The following is a 15,878-nucleotide window of genomic DNA, read 5'->3' on the forward strand; positions in this document are numbered from 1 at the left end:
CACCTTTTTTAATGTTTAAAAATATATCTCCCTTTCAAGCTCCTGCATAGAGAAATTTTTAGAGCCCTTTTATTTTGTGGTAAGAGTTATTAATTTATGTCATTCAGCTAATCAAGTCTTTTTGAAACCTGGTATAGATCTCAAAAAGTGTGAAACTTGATTTTAAGTGTCTGCATCTGAATACGTTGAAATAACATTTATAGATCTGGAAATAACATACGTTACTAATTTTAAATAGTTAAAATACTAGTACATAGACATTTTTCTAGATGATGCAGGGAAAAGTACTATGTTTGTCATTTGTCTGGAGTTACCAAATTTTTGACTTCTCTCAGTTTGTATAAACTTAAAAGAAAATGATTAAATTGTGCTGCATTAAAACAGTAATGGCCCATCATTTTGAATAAATACAAGCAGTTAAATCTAATGATGGTTTTTATGAAAATTACTTTGGCTCAATCCCAGTTTTAGGGTACTTTTTACCATGTAACAACTTTTAGCTAACTGTTGCAGTAAACAACAATATGAGTATTACAATAGTACCTCACTGACTTTCGATGGAAAAGAGCTGCAATTGGCTTATATTAAAATGTGTCTTTATATGGCACTCAGTCTATTGAGACAGCTTATATAAGATACGCTTTCTTCACTATTTATCATCTATTGTTTCAATAATATCATCAGATTGTGTATTTACCTGCTTGATTTAAGGTTTTGTTTGCTTTGTCTAAAGAAAAATATTAGTATTCTGCAGAAACATCGTGCCTTCTTAACCTGAATAAAAATACAGGAAGGAAGGAAGTAAACTTGATGACATTGCGTGATTGACTGGAGCTTTTACAAGCTTTTTTAAGCTTTCAGATTGTAAATATTTATGACCTTTGTAAGGAGAAAACAGAATTTTACTTCAACCTTAAAACACTAAAACACCCAAAAAATAATTTTGACCTGGTTTAGAGTAAGTTTCAGCAGAGTACACTAAGTATTGACACTAATAAAAAAAATACTGGGGAAAAAGGGCTATTATCCATCTCCCATATGTACCTCTATTTTCTTTGGGTTTTGTGAGTTTTTTCTTGTTGTTCTGTTTACTTAGTTGTTTGCTTTATTTTTGTGGTTTGTTTGTTTTAAAAATTTTATTTCCTGGCAAACTCACCATGAGCTCTCCTGCTAAACGTCAATGTTCTTAGGACTCTTTAAAATAATGAGTGTAAACCTTATTCATAGGCAGTTGAAACCTTTGAAAACTCTCAAACTTGACAGAGCTTTTTTCAACTTTGGTTTTCCCCACCAGTATTTAAGACATCATCAGCACATTGCTTCAGTTGCCACACACATCGATTTTACATGACTCTGAGCACATAAACTATTCTCTAATGTAGAGCAGAAGAACCTCTGTTTCCTTTCTACTCTTTCAAGTTTTATTTATTTTATTTATTTATTTTATTTATTTTATTTATTAATATAAATATTATATAAATATTTATATATATATATATTTTATTGTTCTGAAATGTATAAGTAGAATAGCAAACAAAAATAAAAACTTAACAGATCTGATATTATAATAATAATTTCACTTCTGCAAACAAGAATTTCTGTAAGGGGAAGAAGTTGGCAGGAGCTGATTGAAGATTTTAACACTTCAAAAGCTGCAAATGTATGTCGTAGTATGGCTTGGTCCTGTCTCTAATAAATATATGGGTTTGAGAGGAATTAATGAAGCTGAGATACGGAAAGGTGGAATTGAATTTCTAGAGATTTGTACTTCATATATCTAATTTTTAAAAATAGTTTTTATGTTTAAAATTTTATTTAAAACTTGAATTAAAATTTGATTTAATTTTTTGAAAAAAAATGTAAAATATTTTTCATACACCTAGGGTTTTTCTAATTTAATAAATTAGAAATATTTAAATAAATGTGAAATATGTTGTATGAATTAATTAATTTAGTTTCTATTTGAGGAGGAAAAATAAAATATCAGCAGTAAACAAGCCACCTTTCCATGGTCTTACATTTTGCAGTATAAAATTGAACGTATATAAACTGATAAAAGACTGATAAAAGACATTTTGAGTATGACTGTAAGCATTTATCTGTGTTTGTGATTATTTGCAGTTAAATGTTTGGATTTTCTGGTGCCTTATAAGAAGAAAGTCCAACTGCATCCTTAATAAAACCCTCTTCCATTATGATCTGAAAGTTTTAATGAACTTTACTACCTTTCAAACTCTCTCTGTTCTTAAAATTGAGTTAACATATTAAACATAAAGCAAAGTTGGACAGCAGAGTAGAGAAGAGACATAAATCATCATGCACACTGTAGTAATACATAGTTACAGAATTATTATGTCTTATTTCTGTAGGGAACCAAGGTAAACATTACACACTTTCTTGAAGTAGGTTTTTTTAGTTCTTATATGAATTGTGACAAAATAATTGTCTAGTTGTATATTGCTTGTGCGACAGCCACCACGCCTTTCTTTGTTTATTCACACCATTTGGTGTGTCTCAGAAGTTTTGTGATGGTAAATATCTTGCAAATTACACACTCAGATGTCACAGTACACAGTATTGTGAACTAAGTATTGTGAACTAAGTATTGTGAACTAAGTAGGAAAGAGGAAATTTCTTTCAGTGTTGGTCTGTGTTGCACCAGAACACCATGGAAACTATAAGCTTCTGGCTAAACTCTTAAGTGCAGGAAAGAAGCATCAAGGCTTTAGCAGTTTGTATATATCTATCTGAAGCAAATATCATGAAAAGTAAGCTGAACATGAAGATGGGCAGATATTTTGCTGGCTAGTTTTGCTTCAAAGTAGATAAACAAGTCTGTGATTTTTTTTCTTATTTGCTCTTACTTGTTTTTACTGTAAATATTACTAGATTGCTCTGAAGGAGAACATTAAGAATTTTGCAGATTAAACTAGGACAGTCTGTAGTTTCCTGAATATGGTTGGCCATAATTTCTGTCTGAGAGCATTTAGTTTTCTGTGGCAAAAGTATTAAGCACGGCTTTACTTTAAATAGATTGTTCTTGGATATGATTGAAAACTTACATTTTTTACCTTCCAAAAAATGAATTATGTGATTGCAAATTTGTTATTGTTTAAAGTATATACTACTTTAAGTCAATTAAACTTCACTCAAATTCTCTTTACTGATGGACAGAAATATTTTAATTACATGTCTTAAAGATAATTTTCTTTATTCTCAACCTTTTTAAAAGTCTCTTTGTGCTCTTAATTAGAGCCTTGTTTTGTAGTGAAAGTGTATGTCCGTGTAAATCACTGAATTCTGGGATTCTTGCTGAGCATCTCAGAAAAGTAGTCTAATAAGAAAATCTGACAGAAAAAAAATGTAGATGCATATACTACCGCTCCTTGAACTTTTGTTTTTTTAATTTAAAACAGAATATAAATTAATTATTCTAGATTCCTGTTTCACAGCCATTGTGAATTACGGATCTTTTAATTTCATATATACTTTCCATCCATGGTTAGAGGGGGAAATAAGTCGATTGGCAAGAGAGAGGAACATTCCCATTTCTTTCCTCATACGTTTTGTTAATCACATAAATTCTTCTTGGTGTGTAGAGCAAGACAGTTCATTTGAATAAGATTTGGATGAACACTAGTGTCATGATTCAATATCTTATGGTCATTTAAAGAATCACCTGTAAATGTATCAGCGAATATGAACAAATAATGTAAAAGCTAAATCATGTCAGAATTCATTGGCAAGGTTCACTCTACTACTTGCTAGATGCTTGAGACACATTGAGAAAAGCAAACTAAATTCTAAAATCAAACTGAAACCAGAATCAACCCAAAAAATATCTATCTGGAGGGGAGAGGGGAAAAAGAGCAAGAGTAGGAAAGGGTAAGGATAATAAGGAATGTTATTCAAGATAGTTAAGGTAAGATGCCCTGTGCTAAACTGATTTATTTTTAGCAATGTGAATAGAAGAATTTTGTTGTAGAAAAACATCTGCATTAAGTATATTAGAACTGCATTTGATTTGTTCTGTAATTGCAGTGAATCTAAACTTTATCATGCAAATAATTTATTTAAAATGAGTGATGTCTGCTTCCGGAGTATTATCTCTCTGAGGGTCATCTGTGTCCAAAACAGAATGCTTCCAAGAATACTATGAATTTTAGTTGTGATTTCACTTCAAGTCAATATTCAAGTTTAAAAAAAAAAGGAAAAAAAAAGCAAACTAACACTTGTGTGTTTTTTCTCAGTTCTTGATTAACAAAACTGTTCTATAGCAGTTCCTTAAGAAAAGGAAGGGCAATTCACTTCTGTAGTGCTGAGATCCAGTCCTTCCCAGTGCTAAGACCTTTTAAAATTAAAACCAGATTTACCAAGAAACAATAGAAATGGTAAATGAATTATAAGTGACTATTCTCAGTATTTATAAACCTAGAAATAGTGGAATTTTGCCTTTGGGAATAATTGTTAAGTAATCACGAACTCTTCTAAAATATGATCATAGCAGCACCTCTTTCTGAAACTAACTTTAAATGTTCTTTCTGCAGAATTAAACACTTGACAAGTATCTCATGCTATCAGTTAAAAACAAATCTCCAGTGAATAACTAATTTCACTGAGTTCTGTATCATTAGATAAATGAATCTTTCTGTGAATTGTAGAATTAATATTATTAATAATAAAAATTCCCATTCAGTTTTTAACAATTGGTTGCTGTGAAGTTTAAAAATCCTATTTTATTATAATGCAAATATTAGAAGTGTCTTCTATGGAAAATAAAAAGGATTTTTTAATTAAAAAAAGAACAGGCTTTTATAATAAGGTAATTACATATCAGACTAAATACAAACACACTTTGCATCAATATTTGAGTGTTAATCTTCTAATACTTCAATATATTCAAAGTTATAATCCATAGAATCAAGTGTATTTTTAATCTGTATATAGTTAAAGGAAGATAAAACATGATGTAAACTATAAATCTATTTCAACTTTTCTGATATTTTGCATCAGTCTATGACAATGCTAATGCTCTAGAGGAAATTGTGGGTTAAATAAACAAAGTGTTTTTCCTTCTTTTCAGTGCTGGATGACAGTATACAATTTCCACCGTCAATTATGCCTGTCTTGTTTAATTTTATCACTTTCATTTGGTAGCTTACAAAATTCTAGGTTGTTTGGAAAACTCAGTGCATTTGTTTGCATAGAGAGGCTTGTAGGATTATTGTTGTTGTTATTTTTAAGACAGAAAAACTTAACTATTCTCTTTCATTTAGATATACTCTGATATAAAGTGAAAGGAAGGTAAACTTGGGGTGTAACTTGTTTTTTGAGTGTTTATGTCATGGGTCAAGCTGAAGACAGTTTAATAGGAAAGACAAAAGCCGTGCACATGAGCAAAGCAACAGAAGAACTTCATTCATAAGTTCCCATTGGGAGTCAAGTGTTCTGTCATCTCAAGGAAGGCAGGGTTCTCCCACATGTAATGGTGACTTGCAAAGATGAAAGAGAATTGCTCTAAAGGTAGTTTTTCCTTCCTGTTTCTTCCCCCAGCTTTGTACACTGAACATGACACCGTATGTATGGCAGTGAAGAGGTTTTTCAGCATCAGTTAACTGTGTGATTTGCAGTTCCTGCAGACATCAGATTGGTACAGATTAATAGTTTCTTATTGATACTGCTTTATTTTACAAAGTACATACTTTTCTGGATTTCTTCACCACGTACTGGACTTAATTTTTGCCTTATGACTTCATTTTTACTCTGCCCACATTTTAATGCAAGAAAAAAAAAGTAGAATGAAGGTTTCCCTATGTGTTGTATTAACAGATGTTTTTTATTGTAATTAATTATAGAATTATCACTTCTTCAGAGTGCTGTGGATCTAATTAATTGAAATATTTGCTTTCAGTTAATTTAAAAACCTATAAAAGTTTGCTTTCATTTTCTTCATTCCACTGCTACCCTTTGATTTTTTTCCTGTTTTTCAGTTAATTTTATTATTCATACTCAATGTAGTGCTTCAGTTTTGAGTAGTTTCTTGTAAAGATTTATAATTCCTCTTTATTGAAATATTTGGAGCCTTACTCCTTACTTACTGTCTATGTAATCTTTCATAAATACTGGAACCATTTTTTTTTTTTTTGCAAATGCAGTCTTTTACCATAGCAACTAAATAATAAGAGGCCTCAAAATTATATTAAAAAGTGTAACGTGATGTAGGGAGTCTAGATAAGGTAAGCCAAGTGCTAATACCAAATTGATTTTGTAAGAGAAAATTGTAAAATTCCTCAAAATCAAACATGCAGTTCTTTACTTTGAGAAACCATAGTGGTTTATAATATAAGAATTTTTATTTTCAACTTTCTGAAAAAGGGAAAAATATTCACAAAATTTTTCAAAAAAAAAGAAAGAAAAATTGAACCAATTTAAACCAGTTACTGTAGCTAGGAGTAAAAATTAGTTTCTTAGCTGAGTATCTCCATTACTGCGTGGCTTTCTACAATGAGTTCTACATGCGTGATATGGGACTTGGATTTTCCCTGTGGTAAACTGCAGTATGTATTAATCCCAGACAACTGTAATATGACCCATATTTAGTTGAATATACTAAGAGGAGCAAACCTTTCTGTACAGCAAAAAAATTCAGCTGTACTGATTTAGAGAAAAAATGTTGCCTCCTTCAGTGGGATTTTATCAGCACATATTGTGTTTTCATATTGAAAAGAAAGTACTCCTATGTTTTGGAAGTCTTGTATTGATCCCACAGTTAAGGTAAGTGTAATCTTAAGGAAGGAAAATTGCTGTGAGATCAATAAAGTCAATCTTCCCCCATATATTTTTGCATCCAAAATACTTTAATCTTCTATGCTAACGTAATTATGAGTGAAGGCTTGTTAAATTTAAGCACTACAAAGTCTCACCTTAAATTTCTGAAATAAAAGGAGTGCTCATAAGTTTTGAGTTTTGATGTTGAGTGTTTTTAAAATAAAATATATTAGTTTTCTGAATATTCTACTAATACAGTAAAGACTGCAAGACTCCTCCTATGGAAAATATAATTCAGAGATATGGCTGCAGAAGGCTGGTGATGATTGAAAGGAAGATGTGATTTACCCAAAAGTCAGTGAGGTCATAATCACTTTTAATTTTTCTCATGCTTTTCATCTCTACTGAGGGAAAACAGAAAAATCTGTAATGCTTTAGACCAGATAACTATTCTTGTAAAGCAGTCATGAAGCTGGTGAATTGATGACCTGAAAATCATCCTCTTTAGGGGAGCTGTTATAGAAGGTCCTACATCATCTCAGTTCTAGCCTTGCACTCCTGGTATGAATGTTAAATGAGAGCCTACATGATTTTTGACACTGAATGTTTTTGCAGGCAGAGGAAATTAACAAAAATTAGCAATGCTATTGCATTATCTTGCTTTCCTTTAATTGACACAGATGTAGCTATGTAACTGTATTATCTGAGGCAGTTGTTTCTGATAATTTCATTGTTGTAACACGATTGGGTGAGAATTACTGTAGTTTGAAAAACTAATATAGGTTACTGGGGATGTAAATCTGCCATAATGTGATGAAGAAAAAGCAGTAAATAACTTCCTATGAGAAAATAAACATCTGAGATGTTACCTTTCAGTTTAAATAATTTAAAATTCTCAGGCTATAATGACATAGAATTTTAGAGGTTTCATTTAAATTTCCCTAAAATTTGTGGTGACTAGGCTGATCTGAAATCCCATTATGCCACTGTGCCTCTTAGTCTACAGTTTAAATGAAGTTCCAGGTACACAGTTAGCTTCCAATGAACTTATGCAACAAAACCAAACCAACCAACCAACCAACCAACCAGAAGTTCCTTATTGTAAGGCAGTTCTTTCCAAATCACTGTAGAAGTCATTGTAAAAGACACCATAATTTAAAAGAGCTGCCATCCACTGCTTTTCACCTGTGTGGTGTTGTGTGGCTTCTATTTGAATTTGAACAATAAAACTTTACTGTAGTCAGAATCCTGTGTTCATCCCTTCCTGAGACAAAAAAATTTGGTATCTAAGGTACATTTCCTTCAAGTCATGTCAAGAAATGATGAATAAAATGTTGACAAAACAATATCTTGAAATTCAATCTCTTTGTCATCTGTTCTTAAAAATGCAGTTAAAAACAAAAAACCAACCACCCCCCCCCCAAAAAAAAAAAAAAAAAGAACCACAAGGAAGACAGGCTTGTTTTGTACATTATAAATTCGTTTTATCATAGTGAGCTGTCCATTATTTGACATGCTTTACGTCACTTTAGTTAAATTGGTTGGGAATGAGGTTTCAAAAAATCTCTGAAAGGCTTGCTTAATAATTTAGTTATTGAAAGTGTTTATAAGAGGGAAAAAAAAGAGAAAAAAAAAGGAGAAGAAATTATTTTCCTCCTTTGTACAAGTATGCTGTTAGAAAATGTAGAATTGACTGTGTACAACACTGATGGTACTCTTTTAGCCTTTCACTCTGTGCCGTATTATAATAATGATATCCTCATAAACTTAAGTACTAATTTAAATGTATGCCTTCACACCGTAAAACAAGTATTATTGTGAGATGCATTGTTCAGTGATTTGAACATGTATTAGGGAGTTCCTGTATTCAATTCTATTTAAAGCAGTGGAAAAATGTGTATAACATAAAGTGGTTAAAGTCCTTTCTTTGGGCTAGGCTGACTTGGCAAAGCATGGTGCCACAGTTTTTCTCAGGCTACATTTTAATGCAGTGCCAGACATACAGGCAGCTTGAACTAAACTTGTGAAGAAATGAAAATCCTTATTGTAAGAGGACTTACTTATGATGATGAGGCTGACACTGCTGCTGCTGCTAATGATGATGATTATAACTACCCAGATCACTGTTAAAGTCATAAGGCTAAGATAGCATAACTTGAAATTGTCTACAGTCCCCTGTTTTATTTACATGTATGGTGTAGTTCCCTCCACTTCGTTTCATTACAAGCAATAATGCCACCAGTTTTATAAGAGATTTTGCAATTATGGTTGCTATATGAAGACTTATCCAAAAGTCTTGCAAATAATTTTGTCTCTGTATTTCTTTCGTGTTGTTATTATTAGCAGTAATAGCAATTGCAGTAGCATCTGGTTATTCAGTTAGAGTTGTCCCGATATTCAGTTTTACAAAGAAAATTATTTGGGAGGATTTTCAGGGAAATGTTGTGAAAAAATATGGCATGGAAGTGAAACTTTCACTGCTTAGCATTGAGCCAGGTGGAGTAAATTTGCAAAACTAGCACGTTATGGAAAGGAACATGTCTTCCTTTGTTTCTCTCCCTGAGACAGAGTTAAGCATTGAACCAAGAGTGGAAATTAGCCCACTGATAATTTTGCTATTCCTTCTGTTCTTTACTCATCTCAGATTTAATCAATGTCTGTTGGGTTTCACACAAAATATTGATTTGTTTTACTTTAGAGAGGAAATAATTATTGAGGTATGTAAGAGAAAATTCTGTGTAACTCCTAAAGAAATGTTGTATCTATTCTGGATCTCCACTCACAGAAGACATTGCTAGGTTTTGTCCCTATGAAGCCTGCATTTTAAGGGGTTTAATTTGTGGAATCCACCCTGGTATTTTAATGTTTGTTATATTATTGTAGAATATTTTCTCTTGAGTAACATGGAAAAGACATAATTTACTTAAACATTTTTTATCTCAACAAAGAACTCAATCTTCTCTGTTTACTGGGCTACAACCAAAACCTGCAGGACATTTTAGAGTGTGCTTGTGGTGTAGCATAATGTAGGTCACCTAAAATTCTCTCCCACCCCAAACAGATAAAATGGATAGTCACACATAGTGACTAGTTTCCCTAGTGAACTGATAAATACTAAATAACTCATCCAGTGCAAAAGACGTGTGGTATCACACTCCAATCCAAGAGATTGGGAGGGATATTATCCCTTTGGGGCAAGGACCTCTTCACTACCTAGCAAAGCAGATATGTCAGCCAGCCTAGAAAAGATACAACTGTATTTTTGAGGAAGTGGAACAAAGATTATTTTAATTATGAAGAGTGGCCATCTCAAGAAGGGAATAGAATGAAATATGGGAGGAAGAATTAAGTCTTTCTGAATCCCTAGGAGACTTGGAGGTTGAGTATGCCTGTAAGAGTTAGGGAAGCACTCAAAAGGGGACACTACAACATGTTCATTAGTGGAGGAGCTCTCCCCAGCTGGTGTTTTCTGTGACAAACAGTCCTGAACGGGCAACTGTGGTTTATAAGGACTGAACAGCGAAGCAATTGAGCAAAAAATTGACAAAGAGAAATCAAAAAATATGGGTTGTTGTCTGATGTTTTAGGCTTTCACTTTTCATAAGAAGAAATTTTCCTAATTCTTTCTTTATATTCTTTCTTAATTGAAAGTGAATTTAATGAGATTGAAAGTACCTGGATAAGAACTAGGCATTATCTGTCTGTGCAGGTAGTTTGGAATGTTAGCTCTCAGAATAATTCTTCCAAAGCATGCAAAAGGTAATAGTGTGTGAATTCACTCTAGCTGAATGGGCAAGTGGGAAAATGTCACCAAAAATGAAAGAGAAGTATCTTCCAGTGAAACATAGTAATTGAGAATGCATTGTAGCATGCAGTGACATGCAATGAGGTGTGCATGCCTAAGCTTCAAGATTTGTGAAGAGTGTGTAACATTTCTTATGTAAGTATTTATACTTTTTTTTATACAACATGATAGATAAATATTAATTTTCTATGGACATAGTACATCTGCTTAAAATTATTTCCTATTTTCAAAATACTGCTCATTTTTATTAGAAAAATAGTACCGTAAGTTTGCATGGTATTCCTGTGAAATCAAAAACTTTGTATATTTCTAAATGTAATACGATTTTCTTGTTGATGTTCCTAATTTTTTTTTTTTTTAGGTTTCCATTGTGTCTTTAGTTATACCAGATTTCATCATGCATGCTGGTGGAGCTGACAGCTGATTACATTGTTTGTTTTACATGATGATACCAGATGTCAGTTGATCCCAAATATTACAAAAAAAGGAAGGTGTTACTCCTTGTGGTCCAGTCATGTCCATGCATTCTAAAAGGGTCTTAATACCAGTATTCCTTATTGGTATTTGCAAGCTATAAAGTGGTTAAAAAACTTGTGAAAGGAAGTGAAAAGGAATTACAACTTTGATGGAGCTGTAATGAAAGATTTTAGTGGCAGAAACCACCTTCATAAAGGTCTGGATATGATTTAAGAAGAGAAACTTGTGTAACATCATGTAGGTTTGGTCTACTGTGGAATATTAGCTCAGGCTCCAGTGTTCAGATCAATTCTTAAATTAAAAATTTAGTAATAATCAGAAGGAATAAATTACAATTATTAAAAACCAATGATAAAAGCACTTCTAATGTATAATGTATATTTTACTAATTCAGTCATGTTTGGTATTTCTGGGTAAAACTGGTGAAAGAATTGCTTTCTGTGTTATTCATATGGGATATCTTGAATTTCATAAAACCTTCCTCAATGTCAATCTCAAAGTATGTAGGTGTAACTAAGGTGAGATCACTGGATTGAGCATTGTTTAGAAGGATGCCTGAGAGGCAGGTGCTTTATCTAGTCCTGTTTTGTTGATAACATATGCTGGGATACAAATTGCATGCTAATAATAAAATTACATGGATGAAGAAATAGACTGCCTCCTCAGCAAGTCTGCTGATGATACAAAAGTAGGACAAGGACCTGTACAGGCTGGGAACTGACCTGCTGGAAAGCATCTCTGTGGAGAAGAACCTGGGGGTCCTCTTGGACTACAAATCGTCCGTGAGCCAGCAGAGTGCCCTTTGAGGCCAGGAAAGCCAGTGGGATCCTGAAGTGCAGTAGGAAGAGGATTGCCAGCAGGTCATGACAGGTGGTTGTGTTACTGAGCCCTGGTGAGGCACAACAGGAGTGCTGTGTCCAGTTCTGGCCTCCCCAGAACAAGAGAGACATGGAGCTTCTGGAATAAGTTCTGCAGAGGGCTATTAAACCAACTAGGGAACTGGAACACTCTATTATGAGGTGTCCTGGTTCTAGCCAGGAGAGGATGAATTTTTGTCAGAAGTGGGCATGGTCAGGACCCAAAGATTATTCTATACCACCTCACATCATCTTCTGGAGATGGGGGCAGGGCTCCCTTCCATGTCAGGTGGCTGGAGGAAGGAGATTTTGGGTATTGTCAGGGGTTTTCACAGAGGCTGAGCAATGTGAATCCTTCCTCTCTTTTCTTGTACACTTTATCATTAGTAGTGTTACTTTTACTGTTATTTATTTTATTTTGCTTCTGTTTCTGGAGCAGATTGGAAACAAATTTGATCTAATAATTTGTTTTAGATCCAGAGTCACTGGTCACAATTTGCTTGGTCTCTTCATGTGATTGTGTTACCTAATGTGTATATATTGCTATATTGCACTATGTGCTCCCTCACCATGTTCTTTTTCAGAGCAGGTAGATGATCACAATTGGTTTTTTGCTGTATTGTGTGATACCAGCTTTTGACATCAAAACATCAAGGGCAATGAAGGCAATTTGGAATGTGTATTCAATGTTGCTGTGCTATCCTTAGCTTGGTTATTACCTTTGGGAATCTGTTAACAACTGTACCCACTGGAAAGAACATGGAAGTATGAATTCCTACAGCCTTTCACCCCCCTTTTCTTCCTTCAAGCTTGTTACAACAGCTTTTGAGAATTTTGAATTTCCCTTTGATGTTAAGGAAAGCATGTTCTTGTTGCTACGTCTGCAGGGTTTCCTGAGTGTGGTTGCCACCCATGTTTGTGCCAAAAAAAGAGTGACAAAAAAGATTTTTAGGAGGGTCTTTCAGACATCTGCCCTCAAGGGTGGATGAGTGGCATGGGAGATGGAAGCAAATGGGCCAGCTTTTGAAGGATTATTTTGCTCCAGTGGTTCAGAAGTCCACCCCTGAAAAACTACAGGATTAAGTGGCAGAATATCCGGAAGAAAAATTCTGTGACAGCTCCAGAGAGGCATGAAGTTATGCAACATGCTGGGCTGCTACTTACGAGACACTGCTTGTTACTATATAGCAGTCAGGAGGAGGAGAGGGAAGCAGAGCAACAGGCAGCAAGGCCACTTAGACTGCAGCTGAACCAGAAGAACAACCCATGCCAGCAACAGTAGCCCCTATACAAAAATAAAATTCAAGAACAAATCCATTGGCTTAGTGAGGGATGAAGAGGAAGCAGGGCCATCAGAACAGGAGGAAATGACAGAGAAAGAGGTAATTGTCTGGTCTCTATTCCTGGGTGCTCAGAGATATATAAATAAATTTCAGCTACCAGTTGAATGAGCCCTGAGTGATCTGGCCACTCTGATGCTGGAATATCATGGCCCATGATATGAAACTAGAAGGTAGTGAAGCCAAGCAACTGGGATTCTTGTTCTGGGAGATGTGGACATTGACAAGGGGATTGGGAAAAGGACAGAAACTCTCAGCCTTTGGAGGTGACTCCTGTCAAGCATAAGAGAAAGGTATTCTCTCAAGGATGATCTAATAATGCACCCAAGACGTTGGGGTACAATGGAGAAAAGTGCCCAGTACCTGAGAGAATGAGCTGTGCTGGATGTATTCTATAAGGATTCAAATAACAAGCTGTAAACCTCTGTAGAGCCATGTGAGGACCAGTACACAATCTATGTGGTAGAAGTTTGTGCAGAGTGTGATGCTTTTGTAGACCATTCCGTTAGCATCGAAAGAAGGAGAACAAACAATGCTTCGGGTGACTACCTGACTCTGGGAATGTGAAGATCATCTTTTCTCCTCCCTTCTAAAATGTACCTTGTCTGTGGAAAGACTGTCCAAGACTGCAGACAGACTCAAAAAAACTCAACAAATTAGCAAGAAGATGTCCCATGCCCTGCCAGAATGGACCAGAGTCACTTCTACTGGCAGCAAGCATCCCACGCTTGTGAGAGAGAGGGTCCATGCCATGAGGTAATGTAGGGTTTTACCCACATGACCACAGAGAGGACATGTGGAGGTGGGATGGAAAGACCACTTCTGCACTAACAGCATGAGTACATAAGCTACATAAGCTGAAAGGAAGAACAGGTAGCAAAGGAAGTTCTTCAAGCATAAATGCCACTCCAGTTTCCAATGGGCCAGTCCTCCCTCAGACAGAATAGAAAGTCACTTGCTTCTTTCTGCCCTCCCTCCTCCCCCTTGCAGCAGGCTGGAGAGGAGAATTGGAGGCACAAAAAGTGAAGATAACAGTTGAGATAAGAACAATTTGTGAGAAACAACAACGAGATAAGGAAATAAACAATAACAACAACAACAACACTAACAAGAGAGTATGCAAAAAAAAACCAAAACGTTATTGCTCACCAAGGAAAGCTCTGAAAACAGAGCTACCCCTACCCAACTACCCCTTCTGCCACACTACCCCCACCACTCCCTCCAACACAGAACCAGTGTTGCCCAAACCCCTCCTTCTAGTATGAAACCAGAGTTATCCCACCTCTCAGTCCACCACACTTGCCTGATGGGAAGGAATCCCTTCTCCCTTTCTCCTGCACCTGTAATGACATGAGGTGGTACAGAATAACCTGACCTAGTCTTCTACTGGCTACTGCAAAATTAACCCTGTACTGTAGGGAACCTGGACAAATGGCAAGAATGGACATTGTCAGATTCCAGTGAATGTGGTCAAAATAGTAGCTATGTCCCCCACAATAGGTGAAAAAGAAAGTCAGGCTTTCATGGGTGTTGTGGTGTTTTGGAGGATGCATATTCCAGATTACAATCAGATTGCAAACCCTCTCTCTCATGTGACCTGGAAGAATGATTTGAATTGAGGTCCTGAACATCAACAAGCTTTTGAACAAATTAAATGGGGGATTGTTCATATCATAGCCCTTGAGCCGGTCAGAAGGGACAAGATACAAAAATGCGCTCTACACTGCAGTTGGAGGGAATTCTCCTGTCTGGAGACTGATAAAAATTTTCCAGGGAGACTCAGGGATGATTCCTGGGGTTCTGGAGTTGTGGATGTAAAAGATCTGAGGCCTGTTACACCCCAAATGAAAAAGGAATAATGGCAGCTTATGAAGTCATTCAAAATGCTTCAAAAATTATTTCCACTGAAGCATAGCTTCTCCTGGCAGCTTGAGTGCTGGTGCTGGGTGGATGTTCAAAGTCCCTTCCACACATCATGACACTGATGTAATGTGAAGTAAGTGGGTTATGCTGTTCACACAGCAAGCTCAAATAGGAAACCCTAATATTCCAGGGATCTTAGAAGTCATCACTAACTGGCCTGAAGGCAAAAATTTGGGACCATCATCATAATCAGAGGAGGGGAAGATGACATACACTGAGGAGACCCCACAGTATAATCAGCTACCTGAAAATGAAAAGCGATACATGCTCTGAACTTATAGTTCTTGCCATCTGTAGGGATACATAAAAAATGGATGCCCTACATGATGAGTCACAAAAGCTATTGAGGGACAAGGTGGATCAAGTCAGAGCTGAAAGCTTAGCCTTAGATATTGCTGAAAGAGAAATACTTCTCTGTACTGAGAGTACTCTGACTGTGGATGGTGTCAAATGCTCTGTGGAGGTGGCTGGAAGGAAGGAAAAAGACCAGTTGGGAATGCAGAGACAAACCCACCTGAGCTGCTGAACTGTGGCAAGATGTCACTGCCTGGACAGAGAAGTTGGCTGTAAAAGTTCATCTTGAGATGCACATGTGCCCAAGAGTTGGGCTGCTGAAGAACATCACAACAATGGACAGGTGGATTGAGCATCCAAGATTAAAATGTCTCAGGAGGATTTGGCAACATAAGGGGAATTACTTCTGACTTG

General features: G+C 35.5%; 1 protein-coding gene across 1 annotated transcript in view; it reads left to right on the forward strand.

The window, feature by feature from the left end:
- LOC120512088 (contactin-associated protein-like 4) overlaps positions 1 to 15,878 on the forward strand; it is a 199,951-nt gene that overhangs the window by 18,240 nt on the left and 165,833 nt on the right. The window lies entirely within an intron of this gene.

The sequence above is a fragment of the Passer montanus genome, unplaced genomic scaffold, assembly GCF_014805655.1.
Source record: "Passer montanus isolate IOZ18808 unplaced genomic scaffold, ASM1480565v1 scaffold7, whole genome shotgun sequence".
Lineage (NCBI taxonomy): Eukaryota > Metazoa > Chordata > Aves > Passeriformes > Passeridae > Passer > Passer montanus.